The sequence below is a fragment of the Branchiostoma lanceolatum genome, chromosome 3 (assembly GCF_035083965.1).
Source record: "Branchiostoma lanceolatum isolate klBraLanc5 chromosome 3, klBraLanc5.hap2, whole genome shotgun sequence".
Taxonomy (NCBI): Eukaryota; Metazoa; Chordata; class Leptocardii; order Amphioxiformes; family Branchiostomatidae; genus Branchiostoma; species Branchiostoma lanceolatum.
In genome coordinates, this window is record NC_089724.1 from 31,921,845 (window position 1) to 31,940,898 (window position 19,054).

At 41.6% G+C, this 19,054-nt stretch overlaps 1 protein-coding gene and 2 long non-coding RNA genes across 4 annotated transcripts in view; 2 read left to right on the forward strand and 1 right to left on the reverse strand.

Moving 5' to 3' along the window:
- LOC136431438 (uncharacterized) overlaps positions 1–19,054 on the reverse strand; it is a 150,721-nt gene that overhangs the window by 57,147 nt on the left and 74,520 nt on the right. The gene's annotated exons all lie outside the window — the stretch shown is intronic.
- LOC136431435 (C-signal-like) overlaps positions 1–19,054 on the forward strand; it is a 57,119-nt gene that overhangs the window by 888 nt on the left and 37,177 nt on the right. The gene's annotated exons all lie outside the window — the stretch shown is intronic.
- LOC136431437 (uncharacterized) lies at positions 1,956–11,017 on the forward strand. 2 transcript variants are annotated; one of them, XR_010755064.1, is made up of 3 exons: positions 2,003–6,285; positions 6,705–8,840; positions 9,972–11,017. It is a non-coding gene; the product is annotated as an uncharacterized lncRNA (long non-coding RNA). The 2 variants fall into 2 exon arrangements; XR_010755063.1 differs by having other exon boundaries at positions 1,956–6,285; positions 6,705–11,017.

Genomic DNA, 19,054 nt, shown 5'->3' on the forward strand with positions numbered 1-19,054 from the left:
TATTCTGGTTTCCGCATTTACAACATTTCTTCCTTATTTTCCTGGGTAATTTTGCTAAAATTCATGAAAATTCCCATATTTTTGTGCCAAGCGGCGTCACTTTCCACGTCCTTGTTGTCTGAATGAAGTCGATACTGAACAATGGAGCATTTGCTACTGTAACAAAGGATCGCTGTTTTGCAAACAACATCAAGAGCCTCTGTTTACATCGGGGATAGAAGTTTAGTGGCGAGTGTTTTGCAAGAATCATCTTACCGCGCATAGGAGCCACTGCACGGTATTTTCCATTACAATGAACAGAAAAATTCGAATGCCGGGTTTGGAATCTATGAAGTCCTGTTCATAAGACAAAGGCCTTGTATATATTAAATGAATATTTAAAAATAACAAATATAAAATATTTCTTTATTCATTAATGAAAAAATAAAGAAAATGATATTCATAAATATGATATCGATAGATTAATATAATATCAATATATATTTTTGATATTCAATATCTAAAAAGAAAAAAAAAATCCATGCACGGACACGAACCCGGATCTTCTGGGTCCGAAGTGCTACGCGTTACCTGATGAGCTAAGCTGTAGTGTGTAACACGGGTCTCTGTACGTAATGCTATAACCTCACAACATGGTATCATTTATGTCGATTTTTGGTCCTTTTCTGGACGAAATCATTTTTTTTTCTTCTGCAATCTTGTGGTATAGATGTAATATGGTCATTTTTCAGGATATCAAAGTCCGAAACCATAATGCAATGATATTTCCGAACAGTTGTAGCAGTTACATGCGGTCGCCCTCCTATGTGTCATGCAAATCAAGCCTGCCTGAAATTTCTTGCTCACTTGCCATATAAGGCAACGGCTATACAAGAATTTTGGAATGTATTGCCATATAAGGTCATATGGTGTGCGACACAGTGTTGAACCATCGAAGCATCCTGCATGCATGCATGCATGCATGCATCGAAGGTAAGAGCCAAGACATTGCGTTTCGGCGCGAAGGCGCCAAAACGCAAAAAAGTGCAGTGAGGGCCGCCTTACTCTCACCTCTCAAATAGAAGTACCCCCTAGAATATTAAGTACCCCCCGGAAAAATCTTCAAAATCTAATATAAGTACCCCTTGAAATAAAAGTACCCCCCGGAAAATTTCAAAATTGAGGGAAATAACATAATAGCAGGTAGGTTGCATCTATTCAATTATGCCTGAGGACCATACCTATTAAGTATATGAATATTGAACAGAATAACTGTACGCTTGTTCAAATCTTCCTCGCCACACCGATAATAGTAATGTTGAAAAAATGGGCATAGCTTCCCAGCTATGAACCCTGAGCTTACCGGGGGCCACGGTGCTACAAATTCAACAAGTGAAAATGTACACGATACAGTGTATATGCATTTTCTACTTTGAACTTGCAGCAAGTGATCAAGGAAAATTGTTGTACATGAATTTCATTATCTTTTATCATAACTGACATATAATCAAAATCATCAGATAGCTAAATTGTTCCATATTTTCTAAAGACATTACAACCCCCCCCCCAAATATGAATACCAAAAAAAGGGTTATGTCCATAAACTTTTGCTCCATATTGAACTGAGCTCGACTGTAAAAGTAGCACAGCGTCTGAGGCCGCACATACGAAGGAATTACCGATTACATGTTGACAATAGAAACGGCACTTTACCGCAAAATTTGGAAAACCTTACGGTTATTCTAAAATACAAACCCTCCTAAAATATAGATAGAATTCTGTTTCTATCGTTGCCGCAAAATATAACATTTTCCACGCGTTTATGGTATCATTTAAAAGATCGTAATCTGCACTATGCAATACGCTGCTAGTTTTACTGTCACCACGCCTGATGGTGCCACCATGTTTCGATGGCAAAACATGCTATTGTTTACCGCTCGTTTTGTGCTGTTCTTAGATTTTGCGGCCTCAAAACACTTATCACAAGGGAAGTTAAGTTACATATGTTGTTTTTACGTGTAATTTATCTTCTCAATCTGTGAACGAATTATTCTTCCGCCGCGCTGCCGCGCGGCGGTCATCGGATTCTTCCCTGTGCAAGTCTACTACTCGACACCTTTTTTGATCAGCGTGCCGCAAGTTTGTTTTACCATGTAAACAAATGTCAGTGTTGCATCTTATTTCCCCCCAATAACAACGTTAACTTTGTAACGTCATAGCGAGATCGACCGATATGTTACGAGTGTCGCAAGGATTTCACAAAGGCTGCCGCCGGTCAAAGCGGTGGGGAAATCAACGTCGCTAGGCCGAAAATGGCGAATTACTAGCAAAAGATACCGGGGAAATATGGCCAGAAAACCTAAAATTTCGATTTTAGAGGGATTTCTGGTTAGCAAAATCCCAATTTTTGAAAATACAATAAACGTACCGTCTAAAAGTACTGTCGCAATGGTTTGCTGCGAACTCGTTATCAATGAATGGTGGTAAATGTAAAAGTATGCTCATTGGTACAAACAGAAGACTGGCAAGCTGCAACATTCCAAACTTGGCTGTCAACGGCGTCAACCTAAAAACATGCGACAAATACACGTACCTTGGTGTAGTTATCGATCGTCAGCTCAAGTGGAAAGACCAGGCAAAGGCTGTACTAGGAAAACTGCGGCGGTCATTATTCATGATGAAACACTTAAACCCTTTCATCTCAACCTCAGCACTCTGTACCCTGTATAATGCCATCTTCCTACCACACATCACATACGCTTGCACAGCATGGGAAGCTGCCCCCGACCAGGATCTACAGAAAATTCAAAGTATGCAGAATCGGGCTGGAAAACTGATACTAAAGGCCCCACACAGGACACCATCAACCGAAGTGCTCTCTCGGCTGAGCTGGAAAGACATTAAAGAAACACTCCAATACTACAATGCCGTACAAACCTACAAAGTCCTAAACAACAAACTGCCACCCTACATGCGCCAGATGTTTGTGTACTGTAGAGACCAGAGTACTCGTACAACCAGACAAAGCACAAGCAGTCAGCTGGTTGTCCCCAAACCCAAGCGAGAGATCTTCAGAAGATCGGTAGCCTACCGTGGACCAAATGTCTGGAACAGCCTACCGCCAGACACACGTACGGCTCCGAATCTGACTTCCTTCAAGAGACTCTTGAAGTAACAGAAATGAACTAAACGAACGGACACGGACCATGAACCAGCTTTCGCCCTACTTTATGTTGTATGTTGTAGAAATTGTATATTGTTGTTCCATAAATATGTAATGATATATGTTGATAGAGTTATTAGGACTCAAATGACTGTGTATCTCTGTTATATTCTACATTGTATCTGACCCTTACCTCTTCCCTCATGACCTCAATGAAAAGCGGCCTGCGTGCCGATTTGAGCTTATCATGAATAAACAAAGGTTCAAACAAACAAACAAACAAACAATAAAATAAGAAAGTACCGGGTGGATTTTGAGGCGAAAAAAATAAACGTACCGGTACGTTTATTTGAGAGGCGAGAGTAGTTCTTGCATATAACTACTGGGGGGTGGGGAGGCCCATGTGCTGGGCCAACCCCACCTTAAACTGATTGACAGAATCTGCTGTCACCAGGCTGGCTGGTAGGTGGTTCCATTCCAGGATAGTTCTTGGGAAATAGCTTGACCTGAACACTTCTGTTCTGCAGAAAAGCGTTTGGAAACAATGTGAATGACTTCGTGTCCTGTTCAGGTGTTGGGTGGTGTAGTTTTGATAAGGTATAGCGACTAGCTATAGATTGTTGATGGACTTGAAGAAAAGAACCAGGCGTGCGAATTTCCTGCGCTCTTGTAAAAGGGGCCACCCTAGCTTGCTTTATTTAATAGCAGTTCAGTGACGCTAGCTATAGTGGTCTGTCTGTAGTCGCCGTATATGAACCTGGCGGCTCTCCTCTGTACAGATTCTAGTTTATTCTCAAGTGTGTTAGTTTGTGCGCTTTGCCTTTTTAGTGGATCCCAAGCTGGAGCAGCATATTCCAGCTTGGGTCTCACGAGTACTGTGTAAGCCTTGGCCCTTACCTCTTTGGAAGCCCCCCTTAAGTTTCGTTTAAGGAAGCCCAGAGTACTGTTAGCCTTTGCAGTGATGTGGTTGATGTGGTGGGACCACTTGAGGTCCTGTGATATTATGATCCCCAGGTATGGGTGTCGATCGTTGACCTTAAGTGGTTCTGTGAACATTGTGTACATATAATCAGGAGACTTACGTGGTTTATGAATATGTATGATGCAACATTTCTTAACATTAAATCTATGCTGCCAAGAGTCTGACCAATAACAGAGTGTGTTCAAATCATTTGCTGGTCCTGTAGAGAATGTATCTGACGATATATGAGGCAGTCGTCCGCGAAGAGTCGCAGTTGGGAAGATATACCTGCATTGATATCGTTGATATATAAAAGGAAGAGGAGGGGGCCTAGGACTGTTCCTTGGGGCACTCCTGACCTGACCGTTGTAGGTTCCGATGCTTGGTTTGACTATTTTGATACACATGTGCCTTGGAAAATGGTCTTTACAAATATCATTAAAGCTACTATTGACCCAAGTTTGAGGTACTTTCAGTACCGTTTAATTTATAAGTTTTTACCCTGCAATAAAATTCTTCGAACCTGGAATTTGACTGAGTCAAACTCCTGCTCTTTTTGCAATAATGATGAGGAAACCTATGTACATGTCTTCTGGGAGTGTGTTCATGTCATTGCTTTTTGGATTGAAGTGGAAAATTGGCTTACTCATGAAATCGGTCTGACTTTAGATTTAACGTCTTTTATGGTTATTTTTGGTGAATTGTCCTTAAATACATCTCCTTTAAGAAATATAATCATTTTACTGGGCAAAGTCTTTATTTTTCGGTCCAGGCGCTTTAAATGTTTACATTTGCGATCTTTCAAAAGACTAGTATCTTTCTATCAGAAAACAGAGTTTCTTATTGCATCTCGGAGAGGGAAGCTGGAGAAGCATCGGGGTAAGTGGGGAACTTTATGTACGGATTAGATTCTTATTGTTTTTCATGTTCTGTCAACCTTTACACTTTAAGTTTGTCATTCTTGGTTCAGTATATTAGTATTTTGTTATCTCGTTAAAAGGCACGCTTAGTTTATTGTTTGTCATGTATATTTGTACTTATGTTGAATAAAAAAAATAATAAAACTCTGAAAAAAAAAAAAAAAGGTTCCGATGCTTCCCCATCCACGATTACCTGCTGGTGTCTGTCTATTTAGCCAATTTTTTATCCATCTCAGATTCTCCCACCCCCTATACCATAGAATTCCAACTTGTTTAACAGTCGGGTATGTGGGACGCTGTTGAATGCTTTGGAGAAGTCTAGGATAGCCATATCTATCTGACTGCCCTTGTCAAACCATGGAGTCAAGTCGTACAGGGTGCATATGAGTTGTGATTCGCAGGAGTGTTTAGCGCGAAAGCCATGCTGAGTAGGGAGGAGGATTTGGTGGTTATCAAGATGTTTCATAGTTGCGGAATACATAATATGTTCTAGTAATTTACAGCTGACGCTGGTAAGCGACACTGGGCGATAGTTCGCCGGGTCACTTCTATCGCCTTTCTTGAAGATCGGGTGAACATAAGCATTTTTCCAGTCTGCCGGGACCTGCCCCTTTTCTAGGGACTGGTTAAATATGAAGTGCAGCATAGGGCTTACTTCTGTGGCATATTCTCTGAGGATTCTGCAAGGGATATGGTCTGGCCCTGCGGCTTTTCGAGGGTTGATACCCTCTAATAATTTTAGGACCCCTTCAAAAGTGACACTTATTTGTGGCATGTCTTGGTAGGGGCTTTCCTCTAATTCTGGCCATGGTATGTTGGAGAGATCTTCCTCCGTAAATACTTATTCGTATTGCTGGTTGAGGGCCTCAGCTTTGGATTGGCTGTCTGCAACAAGTTTATCTTGATGTTTAAGGGGTGCTACCCCTGTTGAGGTTTGCGGATTTGATGGGGTGGTCTACAGGGGTGGGCTAGTGGGGTGGGCTACCTCAGCATCTACCCTTTCTGGACCTCAAGGCTGTGCATGGGGGTTTAGCATTGAATGGAATTTCCTTGAGGAAAAGATGGGTCACTCTGTGGGAGGGCCGGAAAGAATGCTTTATTTTGCTGAAGGATCATATTGCTTTGGGGATGCTACAGTGGGGGGTGGAGGTGGGCAATGAGCATACTGCATACATTTACATCGTGCAGGAGTTTGTTATCCCCAGTTTTAGATTTTTAAACATGGAGGGCTATGTTCCCTGTTCCTTTATATGCACAGTCAGGTAGAGCTGTGTACCGGTACAGTGTACCGATACAGTACCGGGTACAATCAATTAGGTACAGGTCCAAAATACATGACCCTGCTGTATCAGTACTGGACCTAACTAGGGGATGGCCACTTTGACAGATAAAATTACTATGAAATTACCGTGGCAGTGCTCTAAAGCCACTCTAAAGAACAGAAAACACATTTGCATGGCTGGAGTCAAATTTTCATCTGTGTTTTCATAAAAATAATACCTAGAACAATGAAATATTATGTTTTTACCAGTTCAAACATGCTTTTGTCCTTATTGAAAATCTACAGTTTTCCGAACAAGTAGTTTAGGTACAGGTTCAGGTCCGGACCTGTACCTTAACCCGTGTACCTGTACCTGTACCCGTACCTAAAATTTGTTTAGGTACACAGCTCTACAGTCAGGCCAACAGGACAGTAGCATTGTGGCTACAAGAAAGAAATGAGCAACAAAAGCAACACTATACATTGTACAAACACACACACTTCCAACCCACGCTCATGCACACTGACACAAATACATTGTAAATTGTATGCAAGCACATGCATTCAGGTACATTCTAGTCTAAATGTGAGACATATGTTTTGAATTTTGTCAAACAAAGGCTCTCTCATTCCCTAGCTGTTCTATGCAACTTCCAGTTTATTTCCCCTTGTACCTCTTCCCTAAAATCCTAATTAATTGTATACTGAGTACTTAGAAGTTTGTTTATGATAAATGGCTTTTCTACCAGTCTTGGTGCTGTTACCTTCCCTCTAGCCCACCCACAGCTTGACCCAGATCCTCTTCAAGGAAATTCCATAAGAGGCCAAACCCCCATGCACAGCCTTGAGGTCCAGAAAGGGTAGATGCTGAGGTAGCCCACCCCACTAGCCCACCCCTGTAGACCACCCCATCGAATCCGCAAACCCCCCCTGTTGCTGTCTGTTTCTTACATTTCACATAGTTCCAAAATTTCTTTGGGTCTTCAAGAGCTTCGCTCATGATGTTGTTTAGATATTCTGAGTGTTGCTTTCTTAATTCTCTGTTTAACCTCTTTCCTCAGCTTCTTGAATCTGTCCCAGTCAAGTTCAGACATAGATTCTTTAGCTCTCTTGTATAGCTTTTTCTTTTTCTTTATAGCTCTCTTGAGTGCTGCTGATACCCACGGGCAGTGGTGTCTTCCTGACAGCTTTCTTGGTGGAATATGTTTAAGCATCAGTCGTTTTAGGGCCTTGGTGAAATATTCCCAGTTCTCCTCCACACTGAAATTGGAGGGTTTTCTTTCCTTGAACTGTTCCCCTAGTTCTAGCAGTCCTTTAGATAGTCCTGATTTATCTGCCTTTTTATAGATGTTCACTATACGAAGTTTCTTTTTGTTCGGTTTAATATGAGTTTTCATGGTTACTGAAACTGCCTCATGGTCGCTTATTCCCGGGATAGTTTCCACGTGCAGTACTAAATCTGAGTTAGAGAAGAGCGCAAGGTCTAGGATATTGCTTCCCCTTGTGGGCGTGAGGACTACCTGGGTTAGATCTACCTCCTGTGCTGTTTCAATGAATTTCTGGTTAATTGCCATTCCGTATAGGGGGAAGGGTAAACTATGGCGGGATGTGTTTCCCAGTTTATGTCTGGGAGATTAAAATCCCCAAACAGAGTTAGAATAGGCGGTGACGGTTTTGCTATTACTCTCACCTCTCAAATAAACGTACCGGTACGTTTATTTTTTTTCGCCTCAAAATCCACCCGGTACGTTCTTATTTTAGACGGTACGTTTATTTTTTTTCAGAATCATGATTCAGGGAATTGCGATAAAATGTCGGTGCAGTACTCAAAATACCAGGCACAAGCACAATTTGCTTGTCGCAACTCATTTCTAACTCCTGGTAGCGCCGTGTGCAACCTAGATTTTGAGCTTGAGAACTCTATTTTGCGACAATTTGTAGAAAAAATTGGGCCGAGGAAGCTCGAGCGCTAACTTACAGTCACCGGTACCACACACGCGCGCGCTATCACTCTCAGAAAATACGCCAAATTTTCAATTGAATCTCGGAAATCGTCGTCCAACCAAATAAAACAATGAGTTACCGATACTTTTTCATTCTTTTGTACCCATAGTCAACTTGTTTTGATGTGTCTGAAACGCAAAAATCAGTCCGAAAATACGGCAGCGCTCGGCGAGGATACGAGTAAACAAACAAGATGGCGACTGTTTCAATCCAAACCCCGCTAAATCTCGCCATACCGCGCAGGACAATGACAACGCCACCTACTCTCACCTCTCAAATAAACGTACCGGTACGTTTATTTTTTTTCGCCTAAAAATCCGCCCGGTACTTTCTTATTTTAGACGGTACGTTTATTATTTTTTCTAAAATTGGGATTTTGCCAACCAGAAATCCCCCTAAAATCGAAATTTTAGGTTTTTCTGCCCATACATGTGTTGTATTCCCCGGTATTTTTGCTAGTATTTAGTAGTAATTCGCTATTTTCGGCCTAGCAGCGTTGATTTCCCCACCGCTATGACTGGCGGCGGCCTTTGTGAAATCCTTGCGGCACTCGTAACATGTCTGTCGATCTCGCTATGACGTTACAATATTAACATTATTATTGGGGGAAAATAAGACGCAACACTGACATTTTAAAATACAATTTTCATGTAAATAACTTTGACAGTCTCTGTTTACATCGTAAACCAAAGCACGCTGATCAAACGTTGAAACGTTAGACTTGCACAGGGAAGAATTCGATGACCGCTATCGGCCCCACGGTGAACGAATAATAATTCGTTCACAGAAGACATGTTACATGTAAAAACAACAATTATAACTTAACTTTCCTTGTGATATGTGTTTTGAGGCCGCAAAATCTAAGAACGGCACAAAACGAGCGGTAAACAACAGCATGTTTTGCCATCGAAACATGGCGGCGGCACCATCAGGCGTGGTGACAGTAAAACTAGCAGCATATTGCATAGTGCAGATTACGATCTTTGAAATGATACCGTAAACGCGTGGAAAATATTATATTTTGCGGCAACGATATACACATAATTCTATCTATATTTTTATTTAGAATATCCGTAAGATTTTAAAAATTTAGCGGTAAAGGGCCGTTTCTATTGTCAAAATGTAATCGGTAATTTCTTCGTATGTGCGGCCTGAGACGCTGCGCTACTTTTACAGTCGAACTCTGTCGGGCTCAACCGCGGGAACTCGAAATCCGAGCGTCTCACAAAAACTTTCCTCTCGACGCTATGGAGCAAAAGTTTATGAACATTACCCTTTTTTTGGTGTTCATATTTGTTTTTTTTTGGGGGGGGGTAATGTCTTTAGAAAATTTAGCTATCTGATGATTTTGATTTTATGTCAGTAATGATAAAAGATAATGAAATTCATGTAACAATTTTCCTTGATCACTTGCTGCAAGTTCCAAGTAGAAAATACATATACAAGCTGTATCATGCACATTTTCACTTGTTGAATTTGAAGCACCGTGGCCCCCGGTTAGGGGTCATAGCGGGGAAACTATGCCCAATTTTTCAACATTACTATTATATTTCATCGAACTGGCAAGAAAGATGATGATTTGAACAAGCGTACAGCTACTAGTATTCTGTTCAATATTCATATACTTAATAGGTATGGTTGTCAGGCATAATTGAATAGATGCAACCTACCTGGCAGCCTGAGTACCTGCTTATTATCTTATTTCCCTCGGACAGTCATGTGGACACAGTTTACCTCGACTGTCAATTTTGAAATTTTCCGGGGGGTACTTTTATTTCAGGGGGTACTTATATTAGATTTTGAAGATTTTTCCGGGGGGTACTTATATTCCAGGGGGTACTTCTATTTGAGAGGTGAGAGTAGCTACATTGGTGAACATTGCAGTTTAATAATTCCAGGATCGTATTCCAGCGAATATTCCAATTACAGACGAAGCCACTTAACTGCACCTCGGATAAACGCACCTTCCATTTAATTGCACCGAATCCCAATATCCAAAACCGGTTCCCATTCACTGCATTGTTAGTGACTCCGCATATCTGCACCACGCATGGTCACCAATGCCGGATAACTGTTTTGAGGCTATCTTGCCAAGATACAGACCTTAGCAACGTTACAGTAGGGAAATTGATAAAAACATCATTTTTCAGGACATAGCTTTTCAAAAAACAGGTAAAACTGGATGGAGAGCCTGCTCATGCCCTTGGCTTGGAAATTATGCGGACTTTCCGTCGTTTCGGTGCTGCATATTGGCAAAAGAAGGAAAGATCGCGACGTTAAGAAACGATGAACCAAAAGTCAAAAAACCAAGATTCGCCTTAAGAAGAAGGCTTAAAGCACTTAGATTTTAGCTTAAAGATTAACTGAAATGAAATCTCCTGAAATCTCCTCTATCATTCATGTAAAAATTTGATCTTTTCTGAAAACATTTATGTAATCCTTAAATCAGTTCTCCGGTAAGAACTTGCTGAAACGGCGACCTAAAAATGTTTACTTTGTGCTCTTTGGTGGGACTAATTTACGAACAGGCGTGATGTCACAACTATGAGTCCCGTGTAGCTAATATGGCTGCCTGTTGAATAACAACATTTTTGATGGTCCCATATCTTATAAAGGAAACATAATTCAGAGACAATACTCGGTCTATCGAAAGAACACATACTTAACTTCACGTAGAAAAAATTCTATCGAATTCACAGTACAAATAAATGCTTTACGGGCCCTTGAAATTGATTTCATTCCGATGCATGGATAACGCAAGCCCCGCCAAGCGGATCGCGGAAGAAAGTTCACTATTTTAAAACGTACAATAGCGGGCACAAACAGTCATCTCTTCTACTATACGCCAACTATAGCATTAACTTACATTTGCTTGAGGTACGATGCCCATGCTGTGCATTAATTTTAAGATAATTTTAAGGCTGCCTGTGGAAGCGTAGAAGTTTGTGTCCCCTGTCTCGAGCCTAACCGGGTCAAAGCTCAGCGGTCGCGCACGTTGTTTTCATGGTGTACAGTGTCAACTACGTAGAATTTACAAGGGTTGGCATAAGAAATGCGAGTAAAAGTAAATTCCATTCAAAAACATGTGTGTTTGTTCACATTGGGTAGACAGTTCGTGACCCAAACAAATAAACAAATAAGACCAACAGTCCTTCAAATTAAGAACACATACAGATGATTTCGTGATAGCGGAAATCTACCGTAGCGGCGTCGCCATTTTGTCTATGAAATGTGTAAGCCTCAGGCATCTGCCCCAAAACGTTCTCTTCGACTTCTTTACTTGTAACGTTCCTCCAAGACGCCTTGGCCGTTTTTAGCAACGGCAAGGAACCCATGGATTGTCGCCACCGGACTTACCGGGCTGTTCTCGTGCGTGTTTGGGAGGAGACAGCGCGGGCTGTCGTGGTTCAGTGGCGCGGCGAAACCGGACCCACCGCCCGGGTGTGTTTACGACGTTCCCCCGGACCTGCCAACGGACAGCCCGAATAGTTCCCGCGGACTCTCTCGGGCCTGTAGCCGCCGCTAGGACGAGAGATTCGGCCTCGACTAGCTGATGTTTGTGCCGGGCGTGTGATCGTGCCGTCCCCGGTGGCAGTTGTAACTCTACTCTATAACGGGACCTGGTGGGGCGGCTAGCTTGTCTGCCCGGTCCTCCCGCCGACTCTACGCCGACTCTGAGCTGCTCGGCCCTCCGGCCGCGCGAAGACTCCTGAGATCAGTGCAGTTTGTTTTCGGAGACAAACTGAAACTAACGCCTCACCGAGAACATGTGTAATCACAGTAAAGATCGTAAGAAGAGTTCTTGAAGTTAGGAACACGGACAGATTTCGTGATAGGAAAAGCTAACTCGACATGACCATTTTGTTTGAAGTTGAACGTTGTTTGTTTGCTGGTTTCAGACGCCGCCGGCTCACTAGTTTTGACAAAACGTACACGTAGAATCAATGTAAAGTATCCAATCATCATCATTTCCTATTCTACCATGTTCATGACAGAAATCGGTGAAAGGCACAGTATAAAGGTTACCTTGAGTTTACACATTATAAGTTCTTTGTAAACACTGGATAAAATGGAAAGCTCTGCACAAACTGGATCCACGACCTTCTTGTTTTCTCCTTCTCTATGTCTGCCTCAGCTCCGTTACATTTCACTCGAGGGAATCTGTGTAGAGATATCCCTTCAGTGAACTGACCATTTTTACAGCAGTGACACCGTTTGGCCCTCATGCTACACAATACTGTCCGCCGCCTGTACTACGACCTGGAGTACTAGAAGACGCCATTGTAGTGAACTGCACTCATAGTTGTGACGTCACGCATACCATTTGCATCTCATTTGCATTCCCTCTCAGATGCACAAAAACGCACTTTTTGAAGACGTTTTAACATAACTTCCCGACTGAATAAGCACATGAAAACTATCTCAATTCAACCAAGAAGAAAAGGACCCATATAATCGCCCGAAAATCATAGAAAATAGCAACTTTGAAACTGATTTCATGTAAGCTTTAATTCATTTAAGTCATCAGGAAGGCGGGGCATCGCAAAAATCATACTGAGGGTGAAGTTGAGACATGGGCTTCCATCAAATGACGTAGTCAGTGAATTCCTTTTAAGAACGGTTTGGCGGCCAGAATTGCTGTATTGGAAGTGGGGGAGGGGGGCGCCAAGCACCTGTCCATGGATATATTGAATTTAAAGGAGAAAAAAGGGCAAACTATGGTTTTTTTTCAAACAAGCTTACAGATTTTGATAAAAGCTTTCGAATGCGTCGAAATAACGACATCTATGACGTCATCAACGTAGCTGCTGCCGTCCTTTAAGGTCTTAGACCGGATTTTTTTTGCGATTTCGTATGTAGGCCGACACCCTCAGGTCGACAGGCTACAATTCCCCCAAGAAAAGTAGGATGGAAAATGTAATCACATGGTCGAAAAGCGGTTTTCTGCTGTTTTCCGATGTGTTTATCGGTATTGTCCATTGTCCCTTTATTTTGGGTAGAAACCATAGTAAATTGTAAATTTTGCACCCGAAAACTATCATTTTTTTTATCGAACCTGCTCGGAAAAAACGAGTTTTCCTGGGGTCACGGCATATATGCTGAGAAAGCTTAGTAAATGGTGTCTCTCAGAAATGAAAAAAATAAAAAAGTCATGTGATAACTTTTTCGCAATCTCCGATGACGCAAATTCGGTGAAAATGCATTAGAAACGATGCTATTCGGGTCATCAGGCGAGAAAACCGCATCACCGTTGCCGCGGACTAATACAAAAAAGGCTTCGATAGCGAACCAACTGCACCGCGCCCAAAAATACTACAACGCACGGGCTTGTTATTTTATGCACAGCTAGAACCATCACCAAGCAATCTCGGGCAGAAATCAGGGTGACGACCATGCACTTCCGGCAGATTACCGGGTCATGACCCATCCCCCGGTCAGATTCGAACTCCGACCCGGAACCTTAACCAAAAAAGTGTAAAAAAATGATAATTTTCGGGTGCAAAATTTACATTTTACTATGGTTTCTACCCAAAATAAAGGGACAATGGACAATACCGATAAATACATCGGAAAACAGCAGAAAACCGCTTTTCGACCATGTGATTACATTTTCCGTCCTACTTTTCTTGGGGGAATTGTAGTCCGTCGACCCGAGGATGTCGGCCTACATACGAAATCGCAAAACAACTCCGGTCCGAGACCATAAACTATATACGTTACATGTATTTGAGTCTGATAATGGAAAACACTGCAAATATAGATTTACCTCATTAGTTATGCAAATTAAGTCCTAATTAACATAATTTGCACTTCATTGTGTACATCTCTGTCTAAGCTACCGTAACCGTACTACCTGTATACTAAATATCATGGAAATATTCTCCTTAGAATATTTTCACGATAACGCCCCTGCAGTTCCAAGGCAAGCTGCTAGGGGGCCCAAACCCACACCACTTCTTTATTGCGTCGCAAGCTATCAGCCACCCAAAAATCAGGACCATAGCACGTCCAGGTCAAAAGATACGAAAATTGAAGTTCTGCTGCAGTACCAAGGTCACATACCAGGAGGCCCAAAATTGACCCTGACTTTCGGCTTCCCAACACCCGCCCACATGCTAAATATCATCGTAATCCATGAAGGTTACGCATGACCCCCAGGACCTAACCGGCCCCCAGGAAAACTACTCCCACGGGACCATTTCCGAAGCGCTGCTGAACGCTAATATATGCAACATGTGAAAGGAGCCTGCCTGGTGTGGGTGGAGAACACAAACACCACATGCGGTGCACGCCGCAGGTTTTGCATTTTGCTGAGTTTCTGTGGTTGAAAAAGAACGTATAGAAAGACCCTGGAAAGCATGTAATACTCAGAAATAAAGGGAAAACGTTTTGTGACACAGACGTATGGGGACGTACCCTTCCAAGGCAATTTTTCGGACAGAAATTACCCCCGACAGCTAGAAGTTCCTTGATTGTACGGGCAGAGAAAACGCAAGTGGCTGACTGTACCAACATAATATTTGAGTTTTTTTAAGTACTAAATCTTTCAATCTACACCAAAATATTACAAGGATGTATTAAAACAGTTAATATAAGAATACAAAAGAATACAAAATAAATGCACAAACCAGTAGGTTGAAATGGGTCTGTCTGAGTCTCTATTTTCCTTCCGTCTTTAGATACATTTGGTACAGTCCATAGTAGGGGTTATTATTTTTTGATCAGTACATATCTCTCGTAACTGGGGTGAACGTTAACGTGCCTCGTCAGAAAAGTAGTTTTATGGTCAGGTGAATATTCTTATACGTTATCTATATGGTTTAGTGGCTGTTGTATACAACGTCTATGCAGGATTTCATCAAAACTTACGTGTCCAATTTCCTCTGAGGAACTCCGTAACATAACACGAGGCACGCAGCCGGAAAAAATCCAACTGATACAATGCCCTTTAGACAAGCCTGCACTGAACTTTCGTCAACCTTAGTCCTAATTCACCTACATAACCTACTATTTTTACAGTATACATAGTCTAAAATGTTTCTAAGATGTTCCTCTGTTCTGAAATGCCATGTGTGGTTCCTTTCTTCGAGCTTCTCGGCCGCCGCGGGTTTGTTTTGTTACTAGTTCCTGGCAGCTGGGGGTCCCCCGAGGACCCTAGCGCGCCGCGTGGCCGGTGATTGACACTTCACTTATGCATACATTTGCCTTCGGCAAGGTTCGCGAGCGCTGGTAGCCAACCAACTCCTATGTTTTTGTGACATTAATTCTTGGCTTTCGTTCGGGTCACGCCTTATTTGGAAGAACTATACGTTAGTTGAACGTCCTGTGCCCGTGAGTAATGCATTGTGCCCGCCGCGCCGTGCCTGCAAATGGGGCCCCAAATTTGGGACGAAAATTAAGCATTTTTCCGCAATATACAATTATTTTTCGGAAAATCTTAGCAAATCTATGATTACACACATGTGTCGGTACCCAGGTGATTGTTTACGACCAAAATGTGGGCAATATTTTCAAGTTTGTAGGCACTAGAATTGTCATAATCAAGCAGTGACCCGCAACCCGGAAGTCAATTTTTCCAGCGGCATTTTTGGTATATTTTTCCTCGAACTTTATAATGGTAATACTTATATGTTTTTGTACATTGTGTGTGAATTTCATGGAATATAACCCACAAATACGACTAACCCCCTCGTCCGCGCAGCGCGGTGCCGCGAAGCTAATCCGTCGCCTGAAGAGGCTCTTGAGTTATGCTGACTAGAGTAGTCCGGAAACGCAAACAGACAAACAAACAAACACACACACACACAGACACACCCAAAACTATATCTCCAATTTTCATGGAGATAACCACTGTGCAAGTATCATCGACACCGTCTTGCGTTTTACGTTCGTGGCCACATTGAAATCGAGTCACGTGATCAAAAAATATGGCGGAAGGCAGAGACGTTGTAAACAACGCATGTCGTTTTAGCTCAAATTATCCAAGAATAGATACACTCGCAAGACACAGGCGTGGGCTTTTGTAAATTTCAAGAAACATTTCTTACATATATTATTGTGCGGTGTCATTCTGGAATATTCCATGTTCTACACTGAGAAATTCAGCCGAGTTGAAGGCCATGTTTGCAGGCAATTAACTTGCAATTGTCAATCCCCCCAAAAGCGTGAAATTCAAACCGATTTTCAGTCGTCAGTTGTTGGTGATTACGAGCTTAGAGACATGTTGTGACCTTGCTGTTTTCAAGATACGAACTTAGTCCATTGTTATTGGTCCTTATCATATACGGGCACTTATGAAATATAATAGCGCCGTATGCAAAACCACAGCTAACTTTACATCTTTATGGTATGAAATGTCAGTGTTATAAACCATGAATTGAATACTCGCTGGATGAACGCACACCTACAAAGTTTATGAAGAGTTAAACACCAGTTGACGGGCTAACAAAGATCTATCTCGCTAGCTACACTAGGCTGTCGGCCCTGCACACCATCGTATGATGGACGTGTGTACGACCTTATCTCCACAAGGGTTGATGCTACATATCATCGAATTACATGGAAAAACACATGACGGCTTAGAGAGAGACAAGACCTTTGTTTCCTTTTGAAAATGTCTTCAGTTGTTTTTCTAAAGCGTACTCCAGCATTGCACAACTTAACTCTGTGGATATGTAGGTAACAAGCTGACAAAAAGTTATTAACCCTTTAGCTGCCAGGTTTTCTCACCAGTACAGCTTCTCAGTGCCAGCGTTTTTAGACCCTCTGAAAACGAAATCTAGACCAACTTATGGCGGACCGTGACACCTGGAGGGAGAGAGCAGTCCTAGTCCGGGCAAGCTGCCCAATATGATGATGAAAAACAAGGGGTACTGTTTTTATTTCACTAGTTTATGGTTCCTTTCCTCCAAAATAACCTTGATATGTTATACATCAATAGAAAGCTAAGAGTCTACTCTTTCTGTTGGTGTCATGCAACATTGGCCTAGTGACAGTAGTAATGATTTACAAGGGCAATAATGCAATAAAACATACAATTTTCAGAAACCTATTGTATTATAGCATTAAAACCATTTGTAAAATTCCAATATCAATACCACAGCACTTCTGAGAGGTCTTGACAACATCAGTCTTGCATACACATGACAAAAATTCACCAAGGTAAGTTTATGACTACAGACTCTCCTGGGTGCTGAACTGATTATTTAGCTGAAAGGCTGATTAATTACAACACAGTATATTCCTTTCTCAGGCTTTAGGAAACATAACTTTTTAATATCAGCTGAAATTTTACGACTGATACTTTCTTCTGAAATGCGTACCAACTTACTACCATATATTTCATGGGTAATAAACATACGAAAGCAATAAAACATATACTTTCCATAATGCTTCCAAGAAATCCACTCTAACACACATAGAACCACTAGCACATGGACGGTATTATGGACCATTAAGTTTCTGAGAATTCTGACAATATCAGAATCACATAGAAGGAAAAAAAAATACACTACACGGGTATTACTTTATGTGAGTTTATGACTATGTACTGTCCTGGGTGCTGAACTGACTACACGGCTAAAAGGCTGGCACAACATAGCATTCACCATTGTAAATGTATATGAAAAATATACTACACAACGCATATTTCTTGCCTCCAACACCTTTACCGTTCACAAACACGATTATTGTCAGCTCCGCAACTGATGTCGAATTTTCCAGCACTGTATTTACTCCGTCGCCGTGAGTTAATTCCCCCTGGGACGACGCAAACTTGTTGTTCCATGTGCATGCCGCCACTTTTGCCATTTACTACAGAATTTTCGATCATGGAATGCTATTTTTTTAGAGAGGGCCCAGGACCGCAAAGGATGGAGGCACCTAGTCCGTGGCCTATGCCCAAGGATGGGTGATAGGCCCAAGTTAGTAAGTAACCATCCATCAAGCCCATCTTGAGTTAGAGTATTTTCTCATTAATTATGCAAATGAGGCTTTCATTTGTATAGTTCATATCTATCAATATTTCTCTCCTCCTTAGTTACATATGTCACATGTTTGAGAGTCCTATCATGGGGTCTGTATAAACTTTCCTCCTTAATTATGTAAATTAGATACTGATTTGCATAATAATTATCTAATCATGTACATCATCACTCAAGCTATCTACTTACCAAAAATTATGACAATCCATCAGGCCCTTCTTGAGTTATTCCCTTTCAAAGTCTGAAGTCAAAATCTGCTCCTGCAGTTCCAAAAAAGCCGCCAGGGGGCCAAAACCTATAATACATACTCTCTGTCCAAAGAGCTATCTACCACTGAAAAATCAGGACCATACTAGCATGTCCAGAACACGAGATATCAAAACAGGAAGTTGGGCTGCAGTACCGCCAGGGGACGCAAAATCTAATCATTTTCATGTCTTAGAAGTCCATTCCAAGTCACCGCGAGGGTTGTTATTGTCATAATGTAGAACTATTTTCAAGTTATTGTTATTATTTGTGTAAGAGATTTGATACTTTTGAAATATTTTGAATGTGATTTCAACTTTATAGATATTTCTTAAGTTTTCTAAAACTTTAGAAATATTCATGATGTAGAATATGATATTTACAATGGTTTCTAAATAATGGTAACAGCATTCTACCATTATTTACAATTATTTACAATTTCTTACCATTTTCTACCATTATTTGTAACATCTCTATAAATAGGTCAGAGGGCTGGGAAGAAAGTAATTCACACATCCTTGCGAAGTTTAGGGAAGA